The sequence below is a fragment of the Saccostrea echinata genome, unplaced genomic scaffold, assembly GCF_033153115.1.
Source record: "Saccostrea echinata isolate AGI-Se365-2 ecotype Australia unplaced genomic scaffold, CSIRO_AGI_Sech_v1 ptg000023l, whole genome shotgun sequence".
Lineage (NCBI taxonomy): Eukaryota > Metazoa > Mollusca > Bivalvia > Ostreida > Ostreidae > Saccostrea > Saccostrea echinata.
The window spans coordinates 12997819-13006546 of NW_026889772.1; the positions used below are offsets into that span (position 1 = coordinate 12997819).

The window sequence follows — 8728 nt, forward strand, 5'->3', positions numbered from 1 at the left end:
GCTTTTCTTTATGATGGATAGAGGTTACCTTTATGGGAGTGTCACCTGACTTCACTATAATCTAGCAGCACAGTATCTGCTCTGCTTCAATCCAGAAGGTTTCAATAAAGAATGCCTTAAAAAAATCCAAGGGTCTTGGTCATGCACTGACCCAAACAATACACCAGACCACAAAAAAAAATTTCTGTCATGCCAAAACATGCAATCTCCCCATCCCTATCATAAACCTGACAACTGTTTCCTTTCCTCATGGCCCTGCATAATTACTTGAGAAGACGCTTTTTGAAAAAAAAAAAAAAAACTGCACATACCCTGAAGGCTTAAATGATGCACATCCCTTACTTTATCTTCTGTCTATCCAAGAGGTAAATCCATTTGTGCAGAAAAGATTGAAGAGCACAGACTGTTCCTGACTAATTACTATTTCCCTTTTAACAGCTTCACGTCAATTTTCAATTTTTAGAAAAAAAATGAAATGTCCTTACACACTCCTTCAAAGCAATAGCATTGACAATTTTATGGATAACAAGCCATCAATAAAAAATCAAACTCTAGCGGGTCTTTGTCCAAACTTCCGCTCGGAAGATTGTTATCTGGTAGATTTAAGTTGACTCAGACAGGTAAAACTGAATGATCTCTTCAGACTCACATACAAAGGCAGGCATTATCAACATTTAATATAAACATAACTGCATAAAACTAAAGAATTTATTGTCTATTTTTGGATGAATATCTATATCTTATTACCACACACTTCAAAAGATAAAAGAGATTACTGGAGATGATTGTATCAGAACAAAAGTCTAGTACATGTAAACCAATTCACATAGTGACAGCATGTAAAGATCCATGGCTAAATCTTTTTACACTACCTTATTTATTTATCGTTCTAACAGGAGTGAATTATTAATCAAAAACCACTAATCTACCTGGGTATAGTCATTTGATATGATTATGAAATCGGATAATCTCTTCCTCAATATTAACAAGACTGTGGTTAGGAATGATTCACACTAGTGTGTTTATTTAAAAAAGAGCATTTACTTTTCTGCCTCATTCCACTGAAGATCCAAGAAGAAAGATATTATAATCAGGCAAGGAAGTATTAATTGTACAATCAATATGTCTATACACTCATTAAAAAGAAGAAATGATGGACATTTCTGACACTAATGGTTTACAAAGTGGAGTGATTTTTGTTTCTATAAATCCATAAATCACCTCTATAGAGGCACCAGGGGACATCACTCTGGAGATCGTAGGACATCCTGTTGGATCACCTCGCTAATTACTATCATTAATAAGACAAACTGCTTTCACACAATCTCTACATCCTAAACATGTATTGAGATGTCTCTGAAGTCTTGTAAAAATTTGCTACATCAGGGCAATAAAATCAATAAGTTTGAAGAAAATGTGAAATTTGACTACTTAGTATGAAAAACATGGTTCATATAGTTGCAGAAATAATTTAAACATTGATGGGAGAGAAAATCTAAGTATAATCAAACTGCGTTATCTCAAACTCAATGGGACCGAGAAAAAACTTCAACATATCCGACGGTTTGAGATATCGAGACAGGGTAAAATATTGCTTAAGAAATACATGGTAAGGACTTCCCAATCACTTCAACATTCGAGATACTGAAGTTCAAATGCACAATTTCACAAATAGTTACAAAATATTTGTTCAAATTCTTGATATACTGTTATCTTTCCATCATTTACCAATTTTTAGGAAAAAATAAATTCATTTGCAAGATTTTTTTTCCTTTAGCAATTCCCTGGATCTATATTTGTCTCATATTTGTTCCCATTTAATTCATGGAGTTAATATATGTTCAAGACAATCTTATTTTTGATTTGTTAGGAATCTTTTCTTCCAGCTATATTATGTCAGTCTCCTTCAGATGGAATCCTGTGCCTTCCAAGGTGGTCATTACTTCATAATAAATCAACTTACACACAAATAACAGGATAATGCTCAATGTTCACAGTTTATTCAATATTTAAACATAGGTGTAATTTGGACCACAGTCGTTAAACTTCCACTAGAAAAGAAAAACTTCCCTACCCTTATTGACAAAGCTTTCATCTTGGCCAGGTTTTAGTTGATGTGCTTTGATTACGAATGTGCCCAGGTCTATTGAAAATGAAGTTGTTATTGTAAAACTGTGTACATCTAATTTGTTATCCTGTCATAAGCAATCAATAAATGTTAAATAAACTTCTTTTTAATCTCTGATATCCTTTTGAACTTAGTCCTAAAAAAAAATCAGGAAGATTTCAGTTGCTTCCCCTTTCATAATTACAGAACTCTCAATTCAACACTTTCTGGACTAAATTAATATAGAAACTTTACCTTTTGTAAACTGTTGTCAGTAATTAAGTATGAAGGATCAAATCAGTCAAATCAATTCTAAAATTAATGATTGATTATCATATACTTTACCTGTAGGTAATTATTACACTTTGTTCTTTAAATCATATACAAATTGTGTACTTGAAAATTTTGCTCTGAAAAACAATATTTTTCACATTTCATATGTTGTTTGACTTAATTAGCCCTGCAGTTTCAAATTCCTGAGGATCCGAGTAAAAGGACATAAATAAAATGAAGACAAAATTTCCTACTAAATATGCTGCATAGCACAATTATCAACAAACCACACTGAAAGTCACTTTTAAAAATATACTGCCAGAAATTCAATCAATAATGAATAACACTGTCAAAGTTATAATGATTAGTATATATCTTGATGCCATCTTTCAGTGGATTTATAGACAGGTAACATCTTCTTTCTACTGTTACATAACAATTTTCCAAACTGTAGCTCTGTAATTTTTGTTAGAGACACTTCTCAAAAGCATTCATTTTATGTCATTATGTTCTTGCCATAAAACATATGAACGATCTCCTAATACAATTTCCTTACCAACCCAGAAACCCCGATCTGTTTTTAGATCAATCTCCTACTTTCTCAAATTACAGAAGAAGCTAAGAATATCAAAATATTTTGTAGAGATTAAGAGCTAAAATTTCAAATACAGGTTATCGCTGATCTTTATTAAAGAAGAGAAAGAGATAATAATGCCACACATCTACGAGGGTCATGGGCCACAATGCTCACCACATCAGAAGAAGGGGGGGGGGGTCTTCTATTTTGTTGATAAAAAAACATGTGGATCATTTATAGGCTAAGTCTGCATGGATAAAATATACACAGTCACTTGATATTACAGGAAATGATTTTTTTCCCCAAGGTTTTCCTAAGATTTCACCTTAAAGCCTAACATTAATACAAGCATATTTTTTATACAAGAGGCCAAACTAAATGACAGTGTTTTTTTTATGTAATGAAAGGTTTTCCCTATTACCACAGAATTTTGTGCTGCAGTTCATTCCTTATCATGTAAATTATATCACATCCAAAAAAAAAAAAAACAAAAAAAAACCCTGCATCTTTCCAACATCAAAAACTCAAGGCACCTTGACCCAAAAGCAATGTTACTCATGGCTAAAACATTATAAAGTAATAACACGAAGTCCACAATAATATAATGATCCATTAAACACCACAAATTTGCAAGAAACTGATCTTTTAAACAATTTGTTTTACAATTATGCAATCCACTCACCAATATAATTACAAGTAATTCACCATGCATACTCCGTAGGGCAATTGTTTGCAATAAATACTGCATCACTCTTTATATTACATTCATAAAATGCTCAAAAATAACACCTGTATTGAAATGCTATTGCACAAAAGTCCAGGTACAAAACACCTCTGACAATTCACACCTGGTGAGTCTAATGCAGGCATGTACCCCATATTATTCAATCTATACAGCTCTGTCAGCAGACATCTTAATACCCTATTCTGAATCCACACCTTTAATCTTCTCCTTAAAAAAGCAGCAAGAACTGTATCATTATCTGAAATAGATATCCTCTAAAAACAAAGTCCAGGCCAAATAATGTATGTCTCCTTGTCAAAGTGTGAACCCGACACCTGTATCAGTGATGTTGTCTATATCCAGAGGAAATAATTTATCTGCTGTCAGCATGAAAAAAGAAAGTTGGACTCCTAGGGCTATATCTATCACACCTTTGCATTTATTATATATATAAAGCACTGATACATTTGTGTGCTGATAAATACTAGATTTTATAATGCAAAAAATAGAGAGAGAAGATTGAAGTTTTCAAATGTATACATACCTCACAATCGATCAAAATCTACTACAGGAAGAAAGCTTAAAAGTGACATTTTAAAAGGATTTTTAAATGCCAATCCATGTTCAATAAATTAAATTAATGTTTCCTGATTCAAGGTTCACATAGCTTATCATAGGGACATCATATTCTTTATTTACAACTAAATTCCCTATCGCATGTGTTCCTCCTATATTATTAATGTATTTCACATTTATGGGTGAAAATTGAGAATGTGTCAAAGTTCTAGAAATAAAAACTGTATTGATGAGACTTACCACTATAAGTGTATTATCACCACTTAAAGGAAAAAGTTTAAAGTGACCAACACAAGCGTGTTAATCCATCGGTACATATAAATGTACAAACTACAAATCAATAAAGATTTTCACATATACACAAAAACATTCCATTAAAAGGCCATGCTGGATACACCTCAAGTTAATATGTCACGGTGTTGTGAACAAATTCACTCCCACTCTCTGAAAAATTGTCCAATCATTGAAAAGATGGATTCGGCCTCATGTACGCTGATCTATATTACCGAATGTTTTTTTGTCAAGATATTCAAAGTAAATTCTGCCTAATCTTCTATGAGTAAACGATTACAACACTTATTGATGTTTCATATCAAACTTCAGTACAGCTAGAACTCACTGTGTGACCTCAGTTCATTTTCTCATTCACCAAAACTGTGTTGTTTTCACATGAATTATTTATATTCCATATGTCATGAAATATATACATGTATAAAGATTGTAAATTGTAGTAATAAAGATAACATTCCTAATAGTGCAGGTCCCAAAGTTGACCTTTCAAAATAAACTCACACAGTAACTAAAACACACCAACTCACCAATAAACTGCACATTCCAGCAATTTTCTGATAATGGAAGTACAGTATAGCCACTTTATCAGCTGTTTTAATTCTCAATAGAGATAAGCTACCATAAAAATCACCTGAACTAGAATTACCTACAAAAACTCCCCTATAGTGATTAGCTTTCAGAAGTGGGGGAGCCTGACCATGTGTCTTGTATCTGGGACTGCCCTGAAAATGTACTGATGTAGATAGGTTGGTAGGTTGCCTTCCCTAAGGAGGAATTCCAAATGGGGGAAGGGGGTATGGGATGGGGGTGACTAGTTCCTTCCCTTAATACAGCCATTTTCCTATTTCCTGACCTAACTATTAGCATGCTGAAAGATTTGGGTAATAAAAGGTATACAGTAATACTTTGTTATATAGAAGTCCTGGGGACCTGTGAATTTACTTCACTATATCCATAATTTGTAATATCTGTATAGCCCATTCATTAAAGTATATCCAGCAAATTCAAAACTTACTGAAAATTCACTTAATTTCATGTCAAATTTTCATGGTTTAAGGAAAAAATATTGGTTCATGGGGATTTGATTTTATGGTTGGAGAAGTGTAGCACTGTCTCAATTACAACACTTTTTGGAGGACATGACTTTGTGGGTCTCTTTAAACCTCGAAAATAACAAAAAATAAACTCCATAAAAATAAGTGATTTCACAGTACAGTTTTCCTTTAGTATGACTACTGAAAATGTTCAGGGAAGTATTAAATACAAAACTTACATTGGAGAACTAGTTTTCTGGTGAATTTATAAATTTCAAATATAAATAGTTGTACAAATAATGTCAGTTCAATAGTTTTTATTTTGACAGCTTTAAAAATTTGTTATAAAAGATGTAAGTTTCATTGTTTTTTTTTTTTTTTTACCTCTGTGGGACAAATAATCAATTCACTATACATGTATCTGAAAATTTGTAATCATAGAATTTGTTATAATCCTAAAAATTTCAAGGAATTGTTAAGAATTTTGCTGGGGCTATCCAAAAACTTTGCTATATCAGTAAATTTGCTATATCTGTATTCACGCTAAATGAATTTTACTGTATTTAACACATTTACATGACTCCTGTAATCATCTATAACCATTAACTGAGAAACATGCAGTACCTTTTTAAAAAGAACTCTGTTTTATCACAAGAAAATTTATGATCATTGAGACAATAAATACCCCAATTACAGTTACACATGTTTAAAGAATGAAACACTTCAACTTGGAGCAGAATTGCCAGGGCTTAACCAATTGATATCATAAGCATATATATAAAAAAAAAAACAATTTAAATGCTTGCTATAAAAATGACTAATTATAAATAAAAGTAATCAGAATTGAACAAATGGAATTCCAACAAAACTTTCATATTCGTCTAAATTTAAAAAAGAATACCTACATGTCTTCATTTAATATGTATCAACCTGCACAAAGCTTTGGGATTTCCAAAATGACAATAATCAGTCAAGAACATGATATGCCAATCAAGCCCTGTGTACAACAAGCAGATACATTCAACCTGTGGCCAAGGCATTCCAAGAATGTTTGATAAATTTAGCTATGAGCCAATACTGGTAATGAAAAAAATGTCAAAATCCATGTCAGATAATTGTAAATCAACACTTAAGCTCAATGACATTAATTCGCAATGACTCAACTTCCAAGAAAAAAAAACTTTGATATGTACAAAATTTTTACTGCATTCAGTCATACAAATCAGAGAAATCGAAACAAAAAGTAAGAATTTTGAATAAGCATAGAAGAACGTACTTTCCATTGATTTTTTTTTTTTTTTGGAACCAATCGTTGCAATGTGGGAAAGCATATAGAAAAGTTCAAAATAAAAAAGTACCTGAATACCTTTATACCATTGAAATTCTCATGCACCACAGGACAATTTAAAAGAGACAAAGAACCTGAATGTGATTGTAAAGAACCTGTACATAACTGTCTGATCAAAAGAAAAAAGGACTCCCAACAGCTGAATATTACATAAAATTCCTCCCTTATGTCGACTCAACCATTTCTGTAAGATGTTAACATGTTGCTTTCAATGAACATGCATTTTTTTCTGCGAAATACACAAACTGATCAAAACCTGAACATTATACAACATGCTTTCTTTTTTTTTATGTTAACACAAACATATCATACCTGAGGATTTTCTTCACTTCTCTGATCTTCTTTCTTGCAAAATGTTCACGACGTGTTGTTGATCAAACTTTGTTATAATGAGTACAAATCTTAAAGATATAGCATATTGCATACACATTCATCACAAAATATATACATGTATATCATGAAAAGGCAATTATATTACTCATATCAAACATTGTAAACGTACTTTTTTCCACCGAGTCAAAATTCTGCGGTCTGAATAACATTTCTGTACAATTCGCGAGTAGAAAATTACGCAGATATCTTAATTGCACTTTTAGTACACTGTGATTTATTTCTATGGAAAATTTGTGAAAGCGTACATAGCATAAATAATTAATCTCAAGCAGAGAAAAGTACATATACAGTATCTAAAGCGACACAAAAACTGCAGAAAATTGTGCTGTATTATTGCCATATTATATCCATAACCCTTTATGCTGGAGGTAATGAGATCATTTGTTTAAATGTAATGGTTACAGTGCACAGCATTGTTCACGTACTTGTGCAAAATCTAACATACAACAAATATAGTTTTATTTAACATACAATTATTTCTTCAGTTTATATGATATTTACAGAATTTCACACACAGAAGGAATCAAACTTACCATGTAGATGCCATCATGGTGTGGAACTTCAATTCAGCACACAATGATCTATAAAAGTAATGGCAATGAGTCAGATATACCAACTATATTTGGTTCTAAACTGAATGATGTCAAAATTACCTAGCCTGCATGTAGACATAATAAAAATAATCTACTTTGGTACATTACAATTTTAGTCAAAACAATTCAGCTATTGCTTCCTCATTTGAATTCAAAAATAATCATAAAAAAGAATAGTCTGAAAATACAAGTATCTGAATTCATGAATTGAAAGTCAGTAATTTGGTAGGTTTCTGTGAAAGGCTATGACTATTTACATGTGTGTTCTAGAGTGGTGACTTTAGTTTGGACAGAGATCAAAAATTAAATGGAAGTAATTTTCACTAAGTGCAATAGTACATCAAAATCACTGCCATATTTTTCATTTCAGAATGACTGATCTAAAATATGCTCTGTGACAATCCCTGATTTTAATGTTGACTTCTATTCTTGGGTATTGATACAGTAGGCAAGGTTATTTTGCCCTATGTTGTTTTCACCCCTCCACACTTCAGGCCCGTAGGAAGCAATTTCACTTTGAGGGGGCACAACCTTACATTTTCAGTTGGGGGGGGGGCATTATTGACAAGCAAAAAAAAAAAAAAAAAGCAATCAGACCTTATTATTAATGGGGCACAAGCATATAGTAGCTATGTTTTCTATAGTATTCTATATATCGGCAAATATATATTTGTGCCCTCCCCCCACCCGGTTCCTATGGCCATGCACTTGCAAACAATTTTGCTCCATTTTAAATTTGCCCAGACATAGTCGTGTTTGAGATATAATGTTGTCTTCCAAAACTCACCCCATTTTAAATTCACCCTCTTGGG

General features: G+C 32.2%; 1 protein-coding gene across 2 annotated transcripts in view; it reads right to left on the reverse strand.

Annotated features, from left to right (window-relative positions):
- Positions 1-6631, reverse strand: part of LOC133191217 (protein TANC2-like) — a 40153-nt gene extending 33522 nt beyond the window's left edge. Inside the window, exon 1 of one of the 2 annotated variants that reach the window (XM_061326955.1) lies at positions 6484-6631. The gene's annotated coding sequence lies outside the window, so the exon portion shown is untranslated. The remainder of the gene's footprint in view (positions 1-6483) is intronic. The other variant, XM_061326956.1, reaches the window with a different exon arrangement.
- Between the last annotated feature and the right edge of the window lie 2097 nt (positions 6632-8728).